The 27330-nt window shown below is 35.6% G+C and overlaps 1 protein-coding gene across 1 annotated transcript in view; it reads right to left on the reverse strand.

The window, feature by feature from the left end:
* The window catches only part of LOC113894258 (cytochrome c oxidase subunit 7B2, mitochondrial), a 134137-nt gene that overhangs the window by 54248 nt on the left and 52559 nt on the right, over positions 1–27330 (reverse strand). The gene's annotated exons all lie outside the window — the stretch shown is intronic.

The following is a 27330-nucleotide window of genomic DNA, read 5'->3' on the forward strand; positions in this document are numbered from 1 at the left end:
CAAGCTCTTTACCAGATGTCTTGAATAGCCTCATGTTTTGATCACCTGGAGTCCTGATCTTTTTCTTCCGCTTCCTTTATGTTTCTAATTCTTCATACAGCATATATGCTTAATCAATTCGGACAGGTAGGTGCAAGCATGCACATATCCAACGTGTACATACATGCACACACACACACATCTCAAGAGGCACTGTCTGTGCCTTTCTAATTTGCCTCATAAGAAATACTTGTTTGGTTCAATTTCAATCTTCCTGTCATTGTGTATTCATCTTATTTCTTTGCTGCTATTTTAGGTTACATGGGTTTCTGCTGGTCCTTAATGTACTGGCCCTAACTATGCCCTTACAATCATTCTCCTTTTATTCATCTCAATTGTAACAGATTATCTATATTTTAATACACCATTTTAATATGTTCTAATAACCAACCAAGTCAAATGACAAGAAGCATGGCTTAGGGCCTTAATTGGAAAAATAAAATCACAATGCTAATAACTGACTTTCCCTATCATGAAAAATAAAAGTAAGAGGAATACCCTTCCATACTTTCATGTAACCATCATTGGTTAGATCTGTTTGTTGTTGCTGTTGTTGCTCCTTTTAATAAATATGGACTTAAACTGTGCGGCTCCCCTAGCTTCAGTACTGAACCGAATAATATTCTATTTAATTACTACAATACATATTTATATGAGTTAGGATAGTCTAATGGTTATAACAAATATACTCAAAAATATAGTATGAGTGAAGCATATTAGAAATTTGTTTCTTGTTCACATAAAAGCATTAGATGGGTAAACAGTAGAGCTGACTTCCCATGCAAAATGGAGTCTCAATTCCAGGCTGTTGAAAAGAGTCATAAACAGGGAAGCACAAACATGAGGAGTTTAATTTCATTTTCAAGTGAGTAAGTGGCATGTTTTACTTTTGCTCCCATTCCACTTGGTGGCACTCAGTCACATGGCATGCCTATTCACAAGAAAGTTTGGCAAGCACTATCAGTGTGACTAGAAAGACAATTAAAACATGGATTTTGATCAGCAACCAGCAATGTCTATAATAGTACCATTAGCTACATGTGAATTTTGAGGTTAATTTGATGATACTTCTTTAATCATATGACAAACTTTTTAAAATATTTATTTGCCTAAACTATTAGTCTGTCATAAGATATTGTAGCCTTGCAGATTTCAGAAGGAAACTTCCACTTTGCTTTCTGTAGTTCACCAGAGAAGTTGCCATGTGCAAAGAAATACATCATCTGTTTTCCTTTAGTTGGCTCAACCTCGGGAAGTGACATGTAATATGTATCTTTAAGTGTATCCTTCCTGGACAGAATCATCTTCCTACTGAAAAATTACTACTAAAAATACATAGTTGATTTCAGTGCAAATTATGGAGTATTTTTAAAATAATATGTTTCTTTTAGGAAATGAACTAAGCCTACAGTGATTATTCAAAAAAAGCAACTTTAAGAGAGTCCTTCTTTAAAGGTATGTATATGTAAAGTTCAGTTCAGTTCAGTTCAGTCGCTCAGTCGTGCCTGACTCTCTCTAACTCAATGGACTGTAGAATGCCAGGCTTCCCTGTCCATCACCAACTCCTAGAGTTTACTCAAACTCATATCCATTGAGTCAGTGACGCCATCCAACCACCTCATCCTTTGTTGTACCCTACTCTTCCCACGCTCAATCTTTCCCATCATCAGGGTCCTTTCAAATGAGTCAGTTCTTTGCATCAGGTAGCCAAAGTATTGGAGATTCAGCTTCAACATCAGTCCTTCCAATGAATATTCAGGACTGACTTCCTTTAGGATGGACCAGTGGGATCTCCCTGCAGTCCAAGGGACTCTCAGGAGTCTTCTCCAACACCACAGTTCAAAAGCATTGATTCTTCGGTGGTCAGCTTTCTTTATAGTCCAACTTTCACATCCATACATGACTACCAGAAAAACGATAGCTTTGACTAGATGGACCTTTGTTGGCCAAGTAACGTCTCTGCTTTTGAATATGCTATCTAGGTTGGTCATAACGTTTCTTCCAAGGAGCAAGCGTTTTTTAATTTCATGGCTGCAGTCACCATCTACATTGATTTTGGGACCCAAAAAAAATAAAGTCTGCCACTGCTTCTTCTGTTTTCTCATCTATTTCCCATGAAGTGATGGGACCAGATGCCATGATCTTGTTTTTCTGAATGTTGAGCTTTAAGCCAACTTTTTCACAATCCTCGTTCACTTTTATCAAGAGACTCTTTAGTTCTTCTTCACTTTCTGCCATAACGGTGGTGTCTGTCATCTGCATATCTGAAGTTATTGATATTTCTCCCAGCAATCTTGATTCCAGCTTGTGCTTCATCCAGCCTAGTGTTTCTCATGATGTACTCTTCATAGAAGTTAAATAAGCAGGGTGACAATATACAGTCTTGACGTACTCCTTTCTTATTTGAAACCAGTCTGTTGTTTCATGTCCAGTTCTAACTGTTGCTTCCTGACCTGCAAAGAGATTTCTCAAGAGGTAGGTCAGGTGTCTGGTATTGCCATATCCTTCAGAATTTTCCACAGTTTGCTGTGATCCACACAGTCAAAGGCTTTGGCATAGTCAATAAAGCAGAAATAGATGTTTTTCTGGAACTCTCTTGGTTTTTAGATGATCCAACGATGTTAGCAATTTGATCTCTGGTTTTTCTGCCTATTCTAAAACCAGTTTGAACATCTGGAAGTTCACAGTTCACATACTGTTGAACTTCCTGGCTTGGAGAATTTTGAGCATTACTTTGCTAGCGTGTGAGATGAGTGTTCGTGCAGTAGTTTGAGCATTCTTTGGCACTGTCTTTCTTTCGGACTGGAATGAAAACTGATCTTTTTCAGTCCTGTGGCCACTGCTAAGTTTTCCAAATTTGCTGGCATATTGAGTGCAGCACTTTCACAGCATCATCTTTCAGGATTTGAAATAGCTCAACTGGAATTCCATCACCTCCACTAGCTTTGTTCATAGTGATGCTTCCTGAAGCCCACTTGACTTCACATTCCAAGATGAGTGATCACATCATTGTGATTATCTTGGTCATGAAGATCTTTTTTGTATAGTTCTTCTGTGTATTCTTGCCACCTCTTCTTAATATCTTCTGCTTTGTTAGGTCCATACTATTTCTGTCCTTTATTGAGCCTATCTTTGCATGAAATGTTCCCTTGGTGTCTCTAATTTTCTTGAAGAGATCTCTAGTCTTTCCCATTCTATTGTTTTCCTCTATTTATTTGCACTGATGACTGAGGAAGGCTTTTTTTTTATCTCTCCTTCCTATTCTTTGGAACTCTGCATTCAAATGGGTATATCTTTCCTTTTCTCCTTTGCTTTTCACTGCTTTTCACAGGTATTTGTAAGGCCTCCTCAGACAACCATTTTTTTTTTTGCATTTGCTTTTGCATTTGCATTGCTTTTTTAATTTCTTTTTTGGGGGCATGGTCTTGCTCCCTGTCTCCTGTACAATGTCACAAACCTCCGTCCATAGTTCATGAGGCACCTCTCTATCATATCTAGTCCCTTAAATCTATTTCTCACTTCTACTGTATAATCATAAGGGATTTGATTTAGGTCATACCTGAATGGTCTAGTGGTTTTCCCTACTTTCTTCAATTTAAGTCTGAATTTGGCAATAAGGAATTCACGATCTGAGCCACAGGCAGCTCCCTGTCTTGTTCTGCTGGCTGTATAGTTTCTCCATTTTTTGCTGCAAAGAATATAATCAATCTGATTTCGGTATTAACCATCTGGTGATGTCCATGTGTCACAGCAAACACCCTCTTTGCTATGTGAAGTCATAGTTATACTAACGAATGGTGATATGTTACGAGGTTGTTGGCAATGAATGATTTCAAAGATTGTATTATAAGTTTTGACAGTCTTTTTTTATAACTGTGTGTTACTGATGTACTGACTGCCATTGGATTCTTTCATTGAAGAGATATCAGCATGAGTTATGATTTCCTACAGTAGTTATATTTTAGACGTTAGGGAATTTGGATGCATTGGTAAAACCAAATCTGCCAATCCTATCATTCTTCTATTTATTAGTATACAAATTTGGTTTTTAAAAATGTCATTGAGAGGCATATAAATTATTCAGATAGTGAGTAAAAATTATTTCCAGTTGGGCTAAGGGTAGACTCTTCTTTTAAATGATAAATAAATGGTCAATTAATGTAGAATGAGTGAATTTATGCCTATTAAAGTAAAATTATGCAGACTCTATTTAGATATCAATAGAAATCATGATAGTCACATTATGGCTTCCAATGTGATCATTAACAATCCTACTTGCTAGCAATTCTAATACAGCCTTTCCCTATTTATAGTGTACCTTTTGTACATCTTAGATCTGACTTCCCCATGCAACTCTTCAGTGCTAACCAAGAAAATTTCAGAGCTTAGCCTTTGAAATTAAAGACTGCCCTGACTCTAGTAAAAGAAATCTCAGCAAAGTAAGAAAATGGACACATTCTGCCTTCACTTACAACTGCAGAAATGCAGATTCAGTTCTGCTTAAACAGTGAATTAAGAACTTAAAATTTTTACTTTCTTGTTTAGGTGAGAGGAAGTAATCATGTTCTTCTCTAAATTCTCATAGTATGTTACTAGAAACTTTAAAATGATCTAGTCTGGCTTATAATTACTTAATAGTTATCCTGTTACTATACTGTAATCACCTTGAAATCATGTTTGGTATCTGGACTTTTTTTTTCTCTGTGAAATATCCTGTACATGGCAGAAATGCAAATCAAATGTTGAAAATATTATTTAATTTTAAGAAATATTTAATTTCAAAATAATATATTATTTTCATTAGGATGATTTTCCACAACAAGAAAAATTATTTTGCATAATAAAAATTCATGAAATAGCACAGTATTCACTTTCACTAGAATACTTCATATCTCACTGATTCATTTTCACCATAACCCTGGTTATGTGTGGGCTAGAAGTGGACCTTCATACAAGGCATCTAGTGTATTATTTGCTGTGTTGTGGTCAATTTACTGGCATCCTACATTGAATAGCTTACAGCTTTTTTTGAGCCTCTGAGAATTTTGTTTTTCAAATGGGGGTTAGATTCAAGATTTTGCTTCATTTTGCCTTTTAGATTTTGTATGGAGAGAGAGAGAGTGATAAAACCTTAGCAGCACATATGGACACCTTATCTTTGACAAAGGAGGCAAGAATATACAATGGATTAAAGACAATCTCTTTAACAAGTGGTGCTGGGAAAACTGGTCAACCACTTGTAAAAGAATGAAACTAGAACACTTTCTAACACCATACACAAAAATAAACTCAAAATGGATTAAAGATCTCAACGTTAAGACCAGAAACTATAAAACTCCTAGAGGAGAACACAGGCAAAACACTCTCCGACACACATCACAGCAGGATCCTCTAAGCCCACCTCCCAGAATATTGGAAATAAAAGCAAAAATAAATAAATGGGACCTAATTAAACTTAAAAGCTTCTGCACAACAAAGGAAACTATTAGAAAGGTGAAAAGACAGCCTTAAGAATGGGAGAAAATAATAGCAAATGAAGCAACTGACAAACAACTCATCTCAAAAATATACAAGCAACTCTTACAGCTCAATTCCAGAAAAATAAACGACCCAATCAAAAAATGGGCCAAAGAACTAAATAGACATTTCTCCAAAGAAGACATACAGATGGCTAACAAACACATGAAAAGATGCTCAACATTACTCATTATCAGAGAAATGCAAATCAAAACCACTATGAGGTACCATTTCATGCCAGTCAGAATGGCTGCAATCCAAAAGTCTACAAGCAATAAATGCTGGAGAGGGTGTGGAGAAAAGGGAACCTTCTTACACTGTTGGTGGGAATGCAAACTAGTCCAGCCACTATGGAGAACAGTGTGGAGATTCCTTAAAAAACTGGAAATAGAACTGCCTTATGATCCAGCAATCCCACTGCTGGGCATACACTCTGAGGAAACCAGAAGGGAAAGAGACACGTGTACCCCAATGTTCATCGCAGCACTGTTTATAATAGCCAGGACATGGAAGCAACCTAGATGTCCATCAGCAGATGAATGGATAAGAAAGCTATGGTACATATACACAATGGAGTATTACTCAGCCATTAAGAAGAATACATTTGAATCAGTTCTAATGAGGTGGATGAAACTGGAGCCTATTATACACAGTGAAGTAAGCCAGAAAGAAAAACACCAATACAGTATACTAACACATATATATGGAATTTAGAAAGATGGCAACAATAACCCTGTATACGAGACAGCAAAAGAGACACTGATGTATAGAACAGTATTATGAACTCTGTGGGAGAGGGAGAGGGTGGGAGGATTTGGGAGAATGGCATTGAAACATGTATAATATCATGTATGAAACAAGTCGCCAGTCCAGGTTTGATGCACGATACTGGATGCTTGGGGCTGGTGCACTGGGACGACCCAGAGGGATGGTATGGGGAGGGAGGAGGGAGGAGGGTTCAGGATGGGGAACACATGTATATCTGTGGCGGATTCATTTCGATATTTGGCAAAACCAATACAATATTGCAAAGTTTAAAAATAAAATAAATAAAAATTAAAAAAAAATAAAACCTTAGCTCAAGGCTTTAAGCTCATAACATAAATGGGAAATTAAAATGAGACAAGAAAGAGGATAGAAGGGAAGCAAGTAAATTTCAAACCTCAACTACACAGATTAAGTGGTTAACTAATAACATGTCATCAGTCTTTGCTAGAGTCTGTCTGTGTGTGGAAGGAAGAAAGGCAAAGTAAGAATCAGAGAAAAGTTAACACATTAGATATTAACAAGAGCCAGACATTCTGCTGAGTGATTTACATGAATTATTTTATTCCTTTCTAACATCTGATAGAATCATTTTCCTTCTTTTCATTGTTGAAGAAACTGAGGCACTAGGGATTTAAGTATACGTACAAGGTAAGTAGACAAGCCAGGTTCACAGTTCATCCCATCAGTTCCTCAGTTTATGATCTCTCTACTATAGTATGCTGAAAAAATCAAGTACAATCTGAATATTGACATTTTCACTGTCACTGTGCTTTTTCTATTACTTCTCTCTGACATTCTTTAATTGGGTGACTCTAATTCACTAACTACAAGCTCTAAATATTCTGAATAATCACATAATCAAAGCATAATCCTAGGTCACAGAGTAAAAAGCACTTTCTGAAATACTTTCCCATCTTGAGGAAACAGGATGAAGTTAAAGAAGCCTCAAAGAGGATTAGGGTCTGGTTGCAGAGTCAGGCTCAATGAAATTTAAAGAAAACCAGGAGATAGGGGGAAAAGCCTCAAACTAGGCTGAAAAAGCCTAGACACTCTAATCATCTCAGTAGATTAGAGTTTAGGTAGTGAGCAGAGTTGGAGGGTCACCTTATTGAAACCCTCTTCAAACACATTTTATCCCTCAACTTCAGAACTTGCTTTGCACACGAGATGTCTGAATAACTCTTTGAACCTACGCATTTCTCAGTAGAACAAAGAAAAAGAACTGATTAGAAATTTAAATTTCAGAAAAATTCAAAATTGAAGAAGATAGACTTCTTCCCAAAATAGTGTACAGTGGCTTCCAGTGTCTTATTAAGCCCCTTACAAAGGATAACTGCACTGGTACCTGTGCCAGAATGGACTGTTTGAAAACATCCAGAAAGTTGTACAAGTGAGAATAAAGAGAAAAATTATGTCATTCTCAAATTATTCAATGATCTTGTATATACTCAGTAACCTTCTCCATGTGATCTTCCCGACTCAGGGACTGAACTTGCATCTCCTGCATTGGCAAGAGGATTCTTTACCACTTAGCCACCCTTGTGAAAAATACAAGAGCATAAGGCTCAGCAGTAAAGAATCTGCCTGCAGTGCAGGAGCCACAGGAGACATGAGTTTGATCCCTGGATCGGAAAGATCCCCTTAGTAACTAAACAATACCAACATTCTCTACGAAGTTCACTGGAATACTCTGAATAGAGTGGAACTCCAATAAAACAAACAAAAGCAAAACAAAACAAAAAACCAAACTGACCCTTCTTACCTTCTGCTGGAAGTACAAAGGATTAATAAGACAGTAAATTCAATAAAGGTTACTGAGTACTATAAGATCATTGAATAATTTGAGAATCGACGTAATTTCTCTCTCTATTTATTCTCAGTTGCACAACTTTCTGGATGTTTTCAAACAGTCCATTCTGGCATGGACCAGTGCAGGAGAAACCACATGGACAGAGGAGACTGGTGGGGTTGCAAAGAGTCAGACATGACTGAAGTAACTTAGCAAAGCATGGCAGACTTTAAGCATCTTTCAGTGTAATGGAAAACCAAGTAACAAAAATGTTCTCATTACTGTAAGTAGTTCTCTTAGACATGGCATACATATGTGTTATCATCTGTGTGAAGCAGACCACAGATTCCATATCTGTCTTATCTATGCCATAAATTTGGAGGCTCTGTTCTGTGATACTTCAGATATCTCAATGTTGCAGAAAGCCCCTCCTTTGTTTTACCTACTCATTTGGCTGTCTTTCTTCCTCCAAACACCGTAAGCTTCAAAAACGAAGTGACCATTATTTCTACCTATTAATTTACCTATTCTACCTATTAATTAATTTACCTGTAAATTAATATAAGTGCTCAAAACTACTTATATAAGTGCTCAAAAACTATTTTTTAATGAATGACTGAATAAAATGAATACATCTTCAGTGTCACTTTCGCATGTTCACAATCACTTCAAATTTTGCCCTTTTTAAAACAAAGTCTTTTTTTCCTAGCATGTTAGCTTCTCTTGGCTGACAAGTGACAAGAGTTCCTTGCATAATAGGGATTACTGAGTATTTTTGATAGACAAAAAATGCAAAATTAGGTCAAATTTGATTTGGAAAACTTCTTGATTGAACTTTTCATCAAAAATTCCTTTGGTGGTATCATTTCATAGTCACACCTCATTCATTCTTTCTACATATGGAATTAAAGCTCCCATCCTAAGGGCTGAAAGGAAAACAGTAACAAATACCTCACTCTCAGGAATTTTACAATCCACAGGTATAGAAATAAATTAAAGCAACAAATAAGTGTTACAAACCATAATTAAATGCTAAAGTAAAACCGAGCAGTGACAGGAAATTCTGATCTAGTCCCAGATAGAAACTAGATCAGGGTAGAATTCCAGATCTTTCCACTGTCTGCATTTCAAAAGGCAATTGCACTGTTTCTGCAAGATTGATTGCTAGCTATTCAGCTTAATATAATTCTCTATCTAATCTGATGACTTGCTTTTTGCTTACTTGCTTTTGGCTTATACAGAAGAGTAAGTTAGGTAGCACATCTCTAAAGGGTAAAAATTTAGATGCAACAGCCCATCACAGAAAGCCAACCAGAATTACTATAGTTGAAGGCTAGGAATCTGAATTTTAATTTAGGTCTGTCAATTAAGTTTTCCACATACTAAAATTAGATCCACTACCATATGCTGACTTAAAAATCAACTCTGAGTTTCATACCTAGTTGTTCTTGTTGAGGTTCTTCTGCTCTGACTTCAACTCAAATATGGATTTCTAATTATTCTTTAACAAGATGTCATAAATACAACAGGAAAATGTGAAGTCAAAGTCATGAGAGGCACTTTGAAAACTGTACCAGACAGAATTCAGTCACTCTCAACAAGAAAGTAATATCAGTTAGCATAGATAATTCCTTCTGACAGAAATTACTTTTCCAGAAGAAAACATGAACTGTATATAGCAGAAACATTCTTTGAAGTTTTCAGTGAATCCTTAAGTATTTTTGACTCCATGTTACAGCCTGTATGTAAATTGACAAATTAAGACACAACATAAGCAGCCAAGAAGGGTGATCACATGCAGCAGTCTTTTTAGCAATAGCAGGACTGGGTTTGGAATATTAAGATCTGGTGGTTGCTCTACCATTCACTTTTTTATATTAGGGAGATCATTTAATCCCATCAGCATCAGATTCTCTAATCTTAGATACGCAGACAACAGTATCTTAGCTCACACTTGCAGAAAAGAGAATCAACTGAATGTATAAGTAGTATAAAACCTGAAGTATTATTTAAATATAGAAGCTGAATAATCATCACTCTCACAAATATTTATTATCAAGGTCAAATACTTAGGATGATAATGGAATATGGAGGGATCTCTGTTGATTAACCACATGTGTGTGTGCCAAGTCGCTTCAGTCATTTCTGACTCTGTGATCCTATGGACCATAGTCTGCCAGGCTCCTCTATCCAGGGGATTTTCCAGGCAAGAATACTGGAGTGAGCTGTCGTGCCTTCCTCTAGGGAATCATCCCAACCCAGGGATAGAATCCACATCTCCTGCATTGGCAGGCAGGTTCTTTACCATTAGTGCCACCCGGGAAGTCTATAAACTAAGCCTGCTGCTGCTGCTGCTGCTAAGTCGCTTCAGTCTTGTCCGACTCTGTGCGACCCCAAAGACGGCTCCTCAGCCCATGGGATTTTCCAGGCAAGAGTACTGGAGTGGGGTGCCATTGCCTTCTCCGATAAACTAAGCCTAGGAAACAGAAATCATGAAGTATGTCTCTCTAACACTGCCAAAATAGATGTCAAGTGTTTAATATACTTTAAGAACTCAGTTTCTTCTATTTTTAAATAGAAATTATGAGAGATTCTGTCTTTCAAGGAAAAGGCCACTAACATGAACTAGATCCTGTCCACAAAAACAACACGGGATATGCTTCAAAAATGACAAGGAAGGATGAAAAGAGCCCAGAATATAGCATGAAAACTACAAGAAACATCTAGAGAGACAAAAGATAACATGAAGGAGGTGCAGGTGGAGAGAGGACTATGGAGGGATAGGGGAAAATATCTATTTATGTGTTATTTTTCTTCCTTATGATGTAACTTTTGCCCAACCCCATCATAGGCAGGAAAACAGAAGCACTGTGCAAAATTGGAACAAAAATAGAAAAACTTACACAAAATGAAATTAAAGGAATGTCTTCCAACAATTTTAAAAATCCTAGATTTTCCACAATCATATTGTTTTTTATTTTTTTATTTATTTTACTTTACAATATTGTATTGGTTTTGCCATACATCAACATGCATCTGCCACAGGTGTCCACGTGTTCCCCATCCTGAACCCCCCTCCCACCTCCCTCCATATTGTTTTTAAAAACAGTTAATATCTATGTCACATAAATTCTTACAGAAAAAAAATGATTCTACCAACTTATATTATGGAAAGAACTGCAGCCATAAAATTAAAAGATGCTTTCTCCTTGGGATAATAGATATGACCAACCTAGACAGCATGTTAAAAAACAGAGACATTACTTTGCTAACAAAAGTCCAGCTAATCAAAGCTATGGTTTTTCCCTTAGTCATGTATGCAAGTAAGAGCTGGGCTACAAAGAAAGCTGAGCACTGAAGAATTGATGCTTTTGAACTATGGTATTGGAGAAGACTCTTGAGAGTCCACTGGACAGCAAGGAGATCCAACCAATCAATCCTAAAGGAAATCAGTCCTGAATATTCATTGGAAGGATTGATGCTGAAGCTGAAGCTTCAATACTTTGACCACCTGATGCAAAGGACTGACTCATTGGAGTAGACCCTGATGCTGGGAAAGATTGAAGGCAGGAGAAGGGGACAACAGAGGATGAGGTGGTTGGATAGCATCACCGACTTGATGGACATGAGTTTGAGCAAGCTCTGGGAGTTGATTAGGGACAGTGAAGCCTGGCACACTGCAGTCCATGGGGTTGCAAAGAGTCAGACACAACTGAGCGGCTGAACTGAACTGACAATACATATTCTAAAACAGGATAAGGAAAGTATTTATGAAAGCAAACATAGATTACTAGATAACAATCAGTTCAGTTCAGTTGCTTCCATTGTTTCCACATCTATTTGCCATGAAGTGATAAGACTGGATGCCACAATCTTAGTTTTCTGAAGTTAAGTTTTAAGCCAACCTTTTCACTCTCCTCTTTCACTTTCCTCAAGAGGTTCTTTAGTTCTTCTTTGCTTTCTGCCATAAAGGTGGTGTCATCTGCATATCCGAGGTCATAAATATTTCTCCGGGCAATCTTGACTCCAGCTTGTGCTTCATCCAGCCCAGTATTTCACATGATATCCTCTGCATATAAGTTAAATAACCAGGATGATAACACACAGCCTTGACGTACTCTTTCCCAATTTGGAACCAGTCTGTTGTTCCATGCCAGTTCTAACTGTTGCTTCCTGACCTGCATACAGGTTTCTCAGTAGGCAGGTCAGGTGGTCTGGTATTCCCATCTCTTGAAGAATTTTCCAGTTTGTTGTGATCCCCACAGTCAAAGGCTTTGGCATAGTCAATAAAGCAGAAGTAAATGTTTTTCTGGAACTCTCTTGCTTTTTCTATGATCCAACAGATGTTGGATCTCTGGTGGTTCTGCCTTTTTTAAATCCAGCTTGAACATCTGGAAGCCCACAGTTCACACACTGTATAATATACTAGTACATTAAAAATAATAGTTTAGAGTTCAATAGAACTAGAAAGAGCCTCACTCCTAATTTACATGACAGAAACAAAAATAAGACAAACAGCAAATTAAAAATTATCTTTAATACACCAAAGAACTGAGGTCTCAACACAAACAGTTACAGGAATACTTCAAATATATTGATGGTTTGGATCCAGACCACCAGGCAAGCAAGACGACAATAGAGTGATATCTTTCTTGTGTTAAGAGAAAACAACACAAGCAGACAAAAACTTGCCAACAAAGAATTCTATACCAAATAAAAATATCACATTACAAGTGAAGTCACATACTGTAAGTCCATGGGCTTATATCTGGTTTTTTATCCTGTTCCATTGAGCTATATAATGTATCTGTTTTTGCACCAGTACCATACTTTCTTGATTACTATAGGTTTGTAGTATAGTCTGAAGTTGGGAAGCTTGACTCTTGCAGCTCTATTCTTTTTTCCCAAGACTGTTTTGGTTATTTTCAGTCTTCTGTGTTTCCACAGAAATTGTAAATTTTTTCTTCTAGTTCTATAAAAAATGCCTTTGAAGCAAAAACAGCACTCGTTTATTGAGAGTGGGAATTCAAAATGATACAGCCACTTTGGAAAATGGTTTGGCATGTTCTCATAAAGTTAAACATATATTTACCATATGATCCCACAAGTGTTAGACTAAACAAAACAGAATATTACTAACAATATACAAATTTTGAATGACACTATTAATAAACTGGGCTTCCCTGGTGGCTCAGAGGGTAAACATTATGCCTGCAATGCAGACCTGGATTTGAACCCCGGGTTGGGAAGATCCCCTGGAGGAGGGCATGGCAACCCACTACAGTAGTCTTGCCTGGAGAATTCCATGGGCAGAGAAGCCTGGCAGGCTACAATCCAAGGGATCACAAAGAGTCAGACATGACTGAGAAAATTTCACTTGATCTAGATGACATTTATGAAACTTTATACCTAATCATTTTTTAAAAAATTATATACCATAAAACTAGTCATTTAAAGGGTTCATATCACAAATATTATAGTCAGTTCAGTCCTTCAGTCGCATCTGACTCTTTGTGACCCATGGACTATAGCACTGAGGGATTCTCTGTCCATCACCAACTTCCAAAGCTTACTCAAACTCATATCCAACAAATCGGTGATGCCATCCAACCATCTCATCCTCTGTCATCCCTTTCTTCTCCTGCCTTCAATCTTTCCCAGCATCAGGGTCTTTTCCAAGGAGTCAGTTCTTTGCATCAGGTGACCAAAGTACTGGAGCTTCAGCTTCAGCATCAGTCCTTCCAATGAATATTCAGGACTGATTTCCTTTAATTGACTGATTTGATCACCTTTCAGTCCAAGGGACTCTCAGGAGTCTCTCCAACACGACAGCTCAAAGGCATTAATTCTTTGGTGTTCAGCCTTCTTTATGGTCCAACTCTCATATCCATACATGACTACTGGAAAAACCACAGCTTTGACTACATGGACCTTTGTCAGCAAAGTAATGTCTCCGCTTTTTAATATTCTTTGTCATAGCTTTTCTTTATAGGGTTTTCATAGCTTTTCTTTCAAGGAGCAAGTGTCTTTTAATTTCATGGCTGCAGTCACCATCTGCAGTGATTTTGGAACCCAAAACATAAAGTCTCTCACTGTTTCCATTGTTTTCCCATCTATTTGTCATGAAGTGATGGGACTGGATGCCATGATCTTCATTTTTTGAATGCTGAGTTTTAAGCCAGCTTTTCCACTCTCCTCTTTCACTTTCCTCAAGAAGGTCTTTAAATCCTCTTCGTTTTCTGCCATAAATGTGGTGTCATCTGCATATCTGAGGTTATTGATGCTTCTCCTGGCAATGTTGATTCCAGCTTGTGCTTCATCCAGTCCAGCATTTTGCATGATGTACTCTGCATATAAGTTAAATAAGCAGGGTGACAATATACAGGCTTGACACATACTCCTTTCCCAATCTGGAACCAGTCTGTTGTTCTATGTCCAGTTCTAACTGTTGCTTCTTGACCTGCACACAGATTTCTCAGGAGGCTGGAAAGGTGGTCTGGTATTCCCATCTCTTGAAGAGTTTTCCACAGTTTGTTATGATCCACATAACCAAAGGCTTTGGTGTAGTCAATAAAGCAGAAGTAGATGTTTTTCTAGAACTCTTGTGCTTTTTCCATGATCCAATGGATGTTGGCAATTTGAGCTCTGGTTCCTCATGACTACAATACAATTAACTCAAAAATTATCGTAAAATTAAATAGCTCTATATATACTAGGGAAATTGCATTTGTAACTTAATAACTCCCCACAAAGACTACTATAGGATAAACTGCTTTACTGACAGTTTTACCAAACACATAAAAAAATAAAAATAAAAAAAACAATAGAAACCCTGCCAAAGCAATATTACAATGAGAGGAAGAAATAAATCTCTGCTCATTTTTTGACTCCAGAATTATCTTGAAATCAAAAGTAGATTAAGACATTATTAGAGGAAAAAAAACTACATAAAAATCAACATTAATACTTTAACAATATCAATCAAATCTAGAAATATATAAAAAGGGAAAAAATCATATATAAATTGATTTTATATTTGAAACTAACCAATGTAATGCACAATTATAAGATAATAAAGTAAAAAAATTATGTCAATAACTAAAGACAAAGCAAACAGACTGGTAAAAAGCTAACAGAGCCCCAGAATCTGAGTATAAACTCTGCACATAAGATATTTGATTAATTGCTAAACTTCATGCTCAGGTTAGAGCTGGGAGGCTAGACAAAAAGAGGGAAAAAGAAAAATGAAGAGAAAAGGAAGAAGAACAAGGAGAGAATAGGAGGACAAAGAGGCAGTAGCAACAGCCAGAAGCTAAGAAAAAATCAGATGCTGATGAACATTGAAGGAGAAATAAGATTTCAAAATTTGATTCCAAACAAATTAACTTATAAGGGCTTTCTCCATTTTTTCTGATGAACAAAGTCATAATCACCATCATCATCATCAGGGAAAGAAAAAAAGGAGTTTCTGAGTCATTAAAGCATATTACTTACAATGTCCACTTTTCTACCAAAAATTAGTAGGCAAGCAATAAAATAACAATAAAAGCAGGAAACTGTGACCCCTGTTCATGAAATATTCATTTTAATATAACCTGACTTTGAACAGGCACAGATGCTAGACATACCAGGCAAAGAATTCAAGGCAGCTATTACAAACATGTTCAAAGAATTAAAGAAAGATATGGTAAAGAATTCACCTTCCAATGAAGGAGAAGTGGAGCACACAGGTTTGATGCCTGGGTGGGGAAGATCCCCTGGAGAAAGAAATGGCAACCCATTCCAGCATTCTTGCCTGGGCAATCCCATGGACAGAAGAGTCTGGCAGGCTACAGTCCATGAGGTCACAATGAGTCAGACAGGACTTAGTAACTAAACACCACCATTCAAAACTTAAAGGAAAACACTTCAATGTGTGAACAGACATGGAATCTTAGCAGAGAAATAGAAACTATAAAAAGAATGAGATGGATATTCTGGATTGAAAAGTAAACTGAAATTTAAATTTTACTAAATGCGGTCAATACTAGTTGAAGAAGAATCAATGAATTTGAAAGTAGATCATTAGAATGAATAGAATTTGAAGAGACAAAAACTTTAGAAAATAAAAAAGGCTCAGAGACTCTGAGTACTCACTCAGAAAGTGAAAAGTCACTCAGTCGTATCTGGCTCTTTGTGACCCCAAGGACTGTAGCCCACTGGGCTCCTTTGTCCATGGAATTTTCAAGGCAAGAATACTGGAGTGTATAGCCATTCCCTTCTCCAGGATCTTCCCAACCCAGGGATCAAACCCAGGTCTTCTGCATTGCAGGCAGATCCTTTACTGTCTGAGCCATCAGGGAAGCCCCAGAAACTCTGGGGTAACATCAAATGATTCAATGTACCAGGAGAATAGAGGCAACAAATGAAAGAGAACTATTTCAAGAAATAAGGGCTGTAATCTTCATAAACTTAATATAAAGGAAAAAAGAAAGAAAAAAGTATTATTAACTTACATATCCAAGAAGTTTAACAAACTCCCAGTGGGGTAAACACAAAGAAAATCACACTCAGGTACTGCACAGTCAACTTCTGAAAGCTACAGATTAAAAAAAAAAAAAAAGCTCTGGAAGCAGGGGAAAAATTGACATATTACATAGATGTCGATAGTGATTCAATCAACAATGGGTTTTATATCAAAAACAGTGGATTCCAGAAGAGAATGATGTGTCCGTAGCACAAATGAAAAAACAATTCAGCTAAGAACTAATCTATATCGAGTGAAACTACTCTTCCAAAATAAAGTTGAAAAACATTTTTAATGAGTTAGCAGAGGTTCACTAAAAGAAATGCTAAAGGAAGTCTGAAGGATTAAAAAGAAATGATATATAAGATACACAAGAAGAAATATAAACTGTACATATATGTATAGTATGTATACATCTAACTGTGTATGCGTACACATATACGTATGCATGCATATATGTGTATGTGTATGTATGTAGAGATACATTTTCTCCTTTTAATTTCTTTAAAAAACATGTTGAGTATAAGAAGTGAAAAAGAATGTTCACACTGCATGATCCCATTTATATGATATTCTAGAAAAAGCAAAACTAATCTTTAACAACAGAAAAGAGAACATTAGTTGTCTGGGGCTGGAGACAAAAGGAAGAAATTGACCGCAAAGGGTCACAAGGGTAGTTTCTGGTGTGATGGAAATTTTCTGTATCTTCATTGTGATGGTAAGCACACAGATGTATATACTTGTCAAAATTTCCATACTGTATCCTCAGCATGAGTGCATTTTACTGTATATAAATTACACCTTATTAACTTTGATTAAGATATATATAAAGCAAAAAACTACTAAATTTGACAAAACATGCAGAATTTCTGTTCAGTGAAGAATACTATAAGCAAAATTAAAAGATATTAAAGACTAGATGATGCAAAGTATTAATCGAGAATATATAAGAAGCTCCTAAAAATTGTCAAGGAAAACACAAGAAACCCAAAAGAATGAACAAAGGCTACATATGTGAAAAAGAGGCTCATCTTCACTACTAAGTAATACAAATTTCAAAATACCAATTTTCAAAGTGCCAAAAATCAGGAAGTTGCATAGTACAAATGTTAGAAAATATAAGAGTGAAGTTAAGCTTCCAGGTTTTACTGTTAGGCCTATAAACTATTTCAGAAAAGCAACCAATTAGTACTTAGTAAAATTATATCCACATGTGACCTATAGAATCCTCTTGGTAATACAAAGTGTCAATCATAAGAGATAAGATGAGTAAAATGTGGTATATGCATGAAACAAACTCAAGGGAACAATCAGAAGAATAAAATTAGATGAATACTATTAAGAGAATTAATAAATCACAAGAAAAAACAGGGCTGATCAGAAAACCTATTAAATAGAATAAGTAAGTGAAAGTCATTCAGTCATGTCCAACTCTTTGCAACCCCATGGACTGAGTGACTGACTTTCATTTATTCTCTAGGCCAGAATACTGGAGTGGGTAGTCTTTCCCTTCATCCAGGAAATCTTCCCAACCCAGCCATCAGACCCAGTCTCCAACACTGCAGGCGGATTCTTCACCAGTTGAGCCACAAGGGAAGCCCAAGAATACTGGAGTGGGAAGCCTATCCCTCCTCCAGCGGATCTTCCTGATCCAGCAGTTGAACTGGGGTGTCCTGCACTGCAGGCGGATTCTTTACCAGCTGAGCCATCAGGGAAGCCCACTGGTCATAATTTATGTAAACTAAAAACACATGAACACATACATGCAGAGTAACACTATACAATTTTCAAATATACATTCAACTCAAATCTAACATGAGTAAGAGTGGAGAGGAATGCCAATGGAGACAAGGAATCAAGTAAAGGTAGTAAAAAAAGAAAGATCTTACACATCTTGCTACTTTAAAGTTAATTAATTTGTAATTACCTAATTGATGAACTTGTTTCTTTCCTACCTGATGCTAAAGCGACCTAGAATGGTTCTGACAGTTTGTATCTTAAGCACTTCATTTCTTTTTCTTAACTCATAAAATTATTTTTTTGTTACATTTGAAACCTATTTATAAAATCATATTTTAAAAAAATCAAATGTTTTTTTAAAATAGGTTTACGAGATAAAACATAAGTCTTCTACTGTTTCTGCCCTGTTCCTGATTCTCACTCCTCTGAATACACTATTTTGATAATTCTAGTGCTTCTTTTTTTATCTTTTCCATGCTTTTAATGTAGCACTTTATTTCTGAGAGTTCTATTAAGTTTTCATTTTATTTCTTCAAGTTTTAGAACAAGCTTAACTAACAACAGCAATAATAATAATAAATACAATTATGTTCCAGTTGATAATAGAGCAATTTTGTTTGCTATTGCTCTGAACACTCAAATCCACATACAAACACACAAACTCATGTCATTTTCACAAATACATTAATTTTCTAGGCTGTTACAGAAACCAGACTATATATATTATATAGCAATGAGATTTTATATGTGTATGCTTATGTGTATACACATTTAACTCAATGCCCAGCACAAAATAAGTACTATAGATAGAGCTCCATTTAAACCTCCATTAATTTTAAAAAGTAGTGTGCAGAATCAGGATACATCTTTAAATATTTTAGACTATATCAATCTCCTAAATCCTGTTTTACAAAATTCTTTCTCTAAATTAATGACTATTATGATGAATAAACACCTTTAACAGCTAAGATTTAAAAGTTTTTTCAAAAAAAATAAATAAATAAATAAATAAATAAAAGTTCTTTCACTAAAATCATTAACTTGAATTATTTATCTATAATTCTCTATATTCCATTAATAACATAATGTGACAAATCACACAAAGGTAATGTCAGAGAGTCCCATTACAAACACTTATGGCTCTTAATCCTCATCCCTTGATAGTACTGTGGAATGAGAACTATGCTTCAGGGTAAAGTTTCCAAAAGCAAACAATTCAATTCTGATTACCTTAAGGGAGAGCAGATAAGGATAACATTTTACTGATGATAAAGTTGTCAGCAATGACTGAGTCACAAAGGACATTCAGCTCAACTTTTATCAAAGATCCAATTAAATTAGAACAATGTCTCTCTAGGCATTCTGCTTAACTACGTTTTTCCATATTTAAATTTAGCTATAGGATGTATCTGCACTACATTTTCCAAACATTCTGTTTCCTAATGGATCATCTTTTCTGTAATGCCTACTATTGGTCATTTGGTTACATTCTTTATTGAGGCAGCTCTAAGTTTAGTAGTCAACTTTAGTTAGAAAAAGGTATTTAAATTTTCAATTTGTTTCTGGCTTCCAATTCATACCATTAAATCTGTTCAGGCCACTGTAACACAAAATACATAGACTGGATTGCTTGAACAATACAATTTCTCACTTCTGGAGGCTGCAAAGTTTAAGATCAAAGTGCTGGCAGATTTGGTTCCTGGTGAGAGCTCTCTTCCTGGCTTGCAGTGTATCATAGATCACTGTGTCCTCACATAGAGCTCTAGTCTCTTCCCCTTCTTATATTAATTATATTGATAATCCTCTAACATCTAATACTGTTCCCACTATGGGGTCTCCACTCTCATGACTTCATCTAAACTAAGGAACTCCGAAAGGCTCCACCTCCTAATACCATCAAATGAATTTTGATGAATGAATTAACAAATGAATTCTGGGGAAACACAAACATTCAGTCCACAACACATACTTTGCAATTATATTTAATTTGAAATCAACACAGAAACCTTAAACATATTTTTAAGTATATTCTCATTATAATAGTTTTCACTCTGCATTTATTGAGTATTTTAGAATGTTCTTATAATACTGGTGTGCATCAGACTTACCTGGGGAAGCCTGTGCAACATATAAGTGAGATCCAACCCAAACATACAAGTAGAGGCACAAATAAATGAAAACATTACCTTTGGTTTTCTATAGGTGAAAACTCTTGAAAGAAAAAAATATCTTCCTATATAAATAATCTAAGGAAGATACTGAGAAGTTAAAAACAAAATGCCTCTTTAAATAAAACTTCTTTGCAAATTTGTAATTAATTCCTGATTATTATATGACCTTGATCTCTTTTGGAAATCTAACGTAATTTTCAAGTTATATTCATCAAATATTAATGACTCACTATAATCATAACCTTGTTTATCAAAATCAGGAATATATTATTTGGAGATAGGTTTCATCAACAGGAAGAGACAGTGCTCTTAGAAAAGTAATGATGATTATATATCCACCAAGAGTTTTTTATAACATTCTCTTTTTTGTGTTTCTATATAGCCTCATGGGCTTTCCAGGTGGCTCAGTGTTAAAGAATCCACCTGACAATGCAGCTAATGCAGCAGATTCAGGTTTGATCCCTGGGTCAGGAAGATTCCCTGAAGGAGGCAATGGCAACCCACTCCAATATTCTTGCCTGGAAAATCCCATGTATAAAGGAGCCTGGCAGGCTGTAGTCCATGGGGTCACAAAAAATCGGATATGACTGAGCAACTGAGCATGTATGCACACATACAGCCTCATGCTGTTTGCTACATTTCAGAAATACTAAAAAGGAAGGTAAGGTTTGGTTAAGGACAATAATAGTAATAAACCATAGAACAGATTTATAAATGAAAAGACACCAAAGGTCAAAACTCCTCATTCTGAGACTGAGGTTGAAATAACTGAAGCTACTTCAAAAAGAGAAGACATGAATAAAGTGAACATAGGCATTTACTGAATTCTGGATGCCTAGAACATAAATCTAGAAAACAGTATACTCTTTGAAAGCACATTAGTGTTTCACAGATGAAGCAAAGCAGCCTGCCAACTACAAGCAAAATAGTTCCTAGAAAATTTAGATGAATTTGCATATTCTAGATAAGCATCAAATTATGAAGAAAAGGTAAAAGGTATTTAGGTCAAACCCTTATTCTGTGGCATTTGACATCATGCAAAATAATCATGCTTCCTCAGAGGCAGCAAGCACTTTAAAAGCTATTAAAAAAAAAATGAATGAACTATCTATATGTCTTACATTAGAAATAATTTAATTTATAATAAATGATTTAATATATTTCAGATATAAAAATATATAAAAATGAAATATATATATATATATACACACACACCAGAAAATCACTCTTGATCAAATTCCATTTTAACAAGGTAATTAGCATCCTTCATTAGATGAAGAATGCAGATGCAATATGGTCATAGAAGCCAAAATATCTCTTTATTTTTGTTAGTTATCCTCTTTTTTCTTTTTCAGGAAGACTGGAACTGTACCACAGAAAAGTGTCTATAATTTTCTATCAGACCCTGGGAGTCATCTATCAAAGCATAACTTGGTCCATTAATCCTGAGTAGAGCAAAAGTATGGAGTATTCTGTGATCACACAACATGTCTTGTTGCCTGATTGGTATTCATAGCTTCTCTCAAGTGTGTGGTAGACTAGAGATGGCCAGTCCTTATTATTCAAACCTGGATCACTGGCAGCTTTCCTCTCATTCATCTTCTGGGAAAACCCTGTGTCACAGTTAAAAGAAATAGTAACGTGCTCAAATTTCCTTCTGTAGTTTAGCCCAAGACCTGAGAATTCTGAATGGCATTTGGCCCAAGCCCAGAAATTTTATTCCACATTGATTTTTGCCTTTCCTGAACATTTTTTCATTTCAAAATCTATACCAAAAAAACATCACTTCAAGATCAAGCACTGAAATCAATGCCAATGTCCCTGGACTCTCTTTTTGAAGCAAGTTCTTTGAATGTTTAGTGCTTTTCAAAACATTGACTGATTAAAATTTTTATGCTCTATTTTGAGACCATTTTCTCATTTTAACTCCTTTGAGTGGCTGTAATTTTATAAATAGTGTCCTTATTATGATCTGTTTCTGGCTTTCCTCACAGACTTTGCCGAGAGTCCCGGAGAAGAGCAGCCTATTTTTGTGCTCTCTTGAGGAGGCTTGTTCCCTAGCCCTCCCTCATTGTGAGTTTGTTCCGGGCTGTTGGCTGCCTGATGTTTTGATGTCTCTCTCCATTAACTAACTCTTGCCTTTCAACCACCGAGCTTCAGTTCCTTGTTTACTGCCATCCTTGTCACAGCTCTTGGCTTACTATTCTGTGTCAATAGAATCCTTGGCAACTTCCTGTGTCATTTCTTGCCACTCCTTCTCCACAGATTGCTTTTCACCAATTTGACTTTCCAAAGATAGCCTGTCAGCAATTCAAAGTGTAGATTTTTATCTCTGGTTTCAGAGACTGTGTTCATTTTAATTATTAGTGAGAGTCAGAAGACAGACCCATAAAGGTAAGTAACCACCCACACTGTCCTGTCCAAGGTGCGTGAAATCCCAGAAAAGAGGTTCATTTCTCTGATTTCAAAAATTGCAGCTTTGTTTTTAGGAGAGCTTGATCAAATTGTAAATACTGTCTTCTGTACACACTTAGGCTTTTTACATATACTGCTGAGGTGTTTACCATATTATATATTCTATTTCATATTCTATTGTCATAATTCATCATAGTTCATATATAATATCACAATTAATTTTATGTTTATATGCATCTATGGGACTGTAAGCCATCTACATAGGAATGGTGTTCTAGACCTTATACGTTAGTGTCTAGTGTAGTATATGGTGACAATAGGTCTAAATACATGGCTGTTGAGTTACCAGATACAAAACACTTGAACAGGTGAAAAACTTATACCACTAACTTCCAAGGCATTCATTTCAACTGTAAGAAGTATCAATTTGGGAACCGAGTCAGTTGATGCAACAGAAAATTCAAATAACAATGACTTAAACACAAAATGGTGACACTTGTCTCGCATAATAAGTTCAAGGGAAGAAGATTACTGATATTGATTTGGAAGTTCAAGTAAGTCATGGCTAAAATTTCAGCAATATTCCTAATCTTTCAAAGTAGCAAGGTTCCAGTCATCATGAGCACCTTCCAGGAACAAGAAAGAAAAGGCCAGAAGGAAGACAAGAAAATCAACATCAAGAATGCAGAAATTTCCCAGGAATTTCATCGGATTTTTGTTTATATTTCATTAGACAGAATTATGGCAGATTGTCTCCCATAGCAACAAGGAGAATGAGATAATGGGGAATTTGTGGGGTTTTTTTTCTTTCTCTTGACTCCACAAGTAAGAAGAAGAGAATGAGTACAGAACAAGTCACAAGAAATTGCTGTCACACAGGGGTACTGAGAAGTGCATGAGTGCTGGGAAAAAGTCAATTTAAGTGAAAATGTAAAAGATTCAATGTAAATGAAAGAGAGCATATAAAGTCAGCTGATGGCTGCTTCACTATCCTGCCCAGCTGACAGAAATCAATCAGATCCACAAGCCTGACTGAGGCATGGGATCTTCATGGGAATCCTAACACAATATTTATTTTTCATCAAGCCTCTTTATGGGCTTTATAAATAAAGTAGTCCTGAGCATTTTCCAAATATCTGGCTCTGTGGTATGTTGAATAATATAACACAATATTTGCTTTAAAGCTGCCCTCCTTAATCTAAACTTTGTAACAACAGAAGTGAGCACAGGATCTTGCAATTGTCCACTAAAGAAGCACTTAGACTCTCTATGTGCTTGTGGGGTGAGTTTTGAGAGGGAAGGACTGACTGTCAGAGAAGAAAAAGTGGAGCTTACCAGATGAAATGCAGAAGGATGTTACCAGCATAAAGGCAAATGCATTAGTGCATAAAGGCTCAGGAAGACAAAGAAAGTGAAAAGCATTCTGGGATGTGTAACGTATTCAGTAGTGCAAAGCACAGAATTCAAAGAGTAAAGACAACGGTAGTGAGGCAAATCAGAAGACAGGTAAGCAAGAACCAAAGAGTCTTTTTGAACAATGAGACAATGAATAATTTTAAGCTGTTACTAGCTCTAAGTTTTCAGAAAATTATTCTGGTGCTACCGGGGACAATTTATAGGAGACAGGTAACACTGGAGGGAGAATTCAGTTAAAGGAGTATTCCGACTGCTCCAATGAAAAATATGATTGTTTCCATGAAAAATATGATTGTTCCAATGAAAAATATGAAAAATAAAGGAGTATTCCAATTGTTACAATGAAAAATATAGGATTTGGGGGAAAAAAGAGACTGGATTCCATGAACATTAAACAAGTCAAAGAATAAACTCACCAAATGCTGTGTGTGTATGTGTATGTAATGGGCAGGCAGGAGACTAAGTTCAGAAATGGGACAGAAATGAGGGTAGAAAACTAAAACAACTCCCATTTCTTCACTCATTCATGGATTCAATAATGATGATTTTCCTAGAGATAGTGTTCCAAAAGAACAAGCCTGTTCACACTGTTTCCTTACTGAGTTGTTTAGTAGTCTTCAAAACAACTTATTAGCAAAAAGAGAAATTTATATTAGCTTCTGTAGCAATTAAAGAATAAAATCTGGTATCTAAAACATGAGGGAAAATTCTTAAACCATAAGGAAAATGATGTAGCCTTCACAAAGCCATTCCTAGTAATTAGATACTTAAATACTAATAAGAACAATAAGGCACAAAGGAATAGATTATGGTTCCAGCTCCAGAGAAAACCAGCAGAAATGGTGAGTTGGAAGCATGATTAGCATTTATTACTTTATAGTATGCATAAACGTACCTCAAAGTTCACTAACCCAATAGTCCTTGTCACTACTATCAGCTCAACCATGCTAATAACCTCTTAATGCGTTGCCTGGTTTGAAAAAATTGTGTAGAAGAATAAATCCCCAAAGTAATTCTGATTTCCAAATATAAAGAGCATCCATATTAAAAGATCCAGCTCTTCTTTTTCAAAAGATTGGGTTCTTGTATGTTTGTATATTGGGAGATGATTTGACCTTAAGGACAATAAAATCAATGAATTAACAGAAATGAGTAAGTATGATTTAAACAAATACAAAGCATAGTGTTTATAAGCTCATTTTAAATCAGAAAGACAACAATAGAAATCTTGGCCTAAGCCTCATCAATAACACAGAACAGCACCCACTTCACAGAATTATTTTGAGAATGAAATGCTCACAAGGCATCCAGCCTTAAATCTGGCAGATAGTAAATCTTAAATGCATATTAATATAAATGACGAATTAACAATATTCTGCAAAGTAGCAATTTGCATTCCCCTTTTACAGAGAGATTAAGGCTCTGAGATGGATACTGATTTATTCAAGGTCACAATGCTAGTAAATTTCAACAACAGATTCAAATACAGGTCAACTATCATAGGTTCACTGTTCTGATTTTTTTAATTCTATATTTTAGAAAATATCCTTTTAACAGGCCAGGACATAATATAAATCCTGTGCTGAACTTCTAACTTCAGAATTCAATGAAAGAGGTACCATATAGAAGAAAATGAAAGTAAAACCAGTTTACTCCAAAGAGTTCAGTGTGATAGCCCTATAAATGATCATGTTTAGAACCTAAAAGAAATGGTTAAAATCATCATGATAATTTAAGTTTGGAGAAGAGACAGTAGAGGGAATATAACTGCAATTACCAAATTTACAGAAATGTAGTTTAGAATAATACACACATTTTCAGTTTGCAAGGATGGTTTAATTACACCCCAAGGACTAAATATTAAATGCAAGGGAAAATGAAGTTATAAAATAGACAATCTGTTGCCACATTTGAATGATAATTTACAGGAGTGAGGGTGATTTCAGGGGGTGGGTAAGAGTTCTGTTTATGATTCAAGGATGAATTATTATGTTTATATTTGGAATTTCTGTGGTTATAGGAGGGTACTAGAATATAAAAAAAAAAACTTAGAACTTAAGATCAATTTTTTCACACAATGAATATTTCAAAAGTAAAATGTGATGTCTTAATTCTCATATTTAATTATTAAAATGTTCATGAGTTTACCAAAAAGAAACTGTTTATAGAAATTTGGCACTGAACAAAGCTATCACCATCAAAGAATTTTATTATCCTGTAAAATTTTATCTCAGTATATAATTTAATATTTACCAAAGCATATATTACTGATCATTAACTTTAACTTAAGGAGTTTACGGCTTAGTATTCCCAAATTCTACATTCAGGTTCACCACTGATTCCAGATATAAAAATGGATAAGGGCAAGGAAAAAAATAAATTCACATTTCTTCAGATAGTTACACATCATACTGGTCTGGCTGGCATAGCAGGAAAAGAAGTCCTATCACCATATAATAGAAAAATGAAAAAAAAAAAGAAAAATGAGATTTAAAAAACAGTATATAAAAAAGGTAACAAAGGATATTGTACAGGACACAGAATTTTAAGTTTTATCTTTTAATAACTTATAATGGAGTATAATATACAAAGATTCTGAATCACTGTACTGTATACTTGAAGTTAAGATAATATTAAAAATCAACTATATGTATCAATAAAAGAGTACTCAATAAAAATGTTTTAAAATGAAAAAGGATAGTGCCCAAATTTCTCATAAGCATGATTATACAATCACACCAGGGGGCGCTCTTAACACTGAAATGATGGATGGCATTTTAAAACAAATGGTGGTCTTAGCTAGCTAAAAAAATGATCTTTCTAAGCCTGTACAGTACTTGCAATAAGTGTTTACCTCTCCAAAATGTTTGCTGGCAATAAACACATTTTATTTTTCATCCAACTGCTTTCATTTTAAGATTATCAAATTAATCTCTCAAATAAAACATTTTTGACAGATAGGAATTAAT

The sequence above is a fragment of the Bos indicus x Bos taurus genome, chromosome 6 (genome assembly GCF_003369695.1).
Source record: "Bos indicus x Bos taurus breed Angus x Brahman F1 hybrid chromosome 6, Bos_hybrid_MaternalHap_v2.0, whole genome shotgun sequence".
In the NCBI taxonomy this organism is placed as follows: domain Eukaryota; kingdom Metazoa; phylum Chordata; class Mammalia; order Artiodactyla; family Bovidae; genus Bos; species Bos indicus x Bos taurus.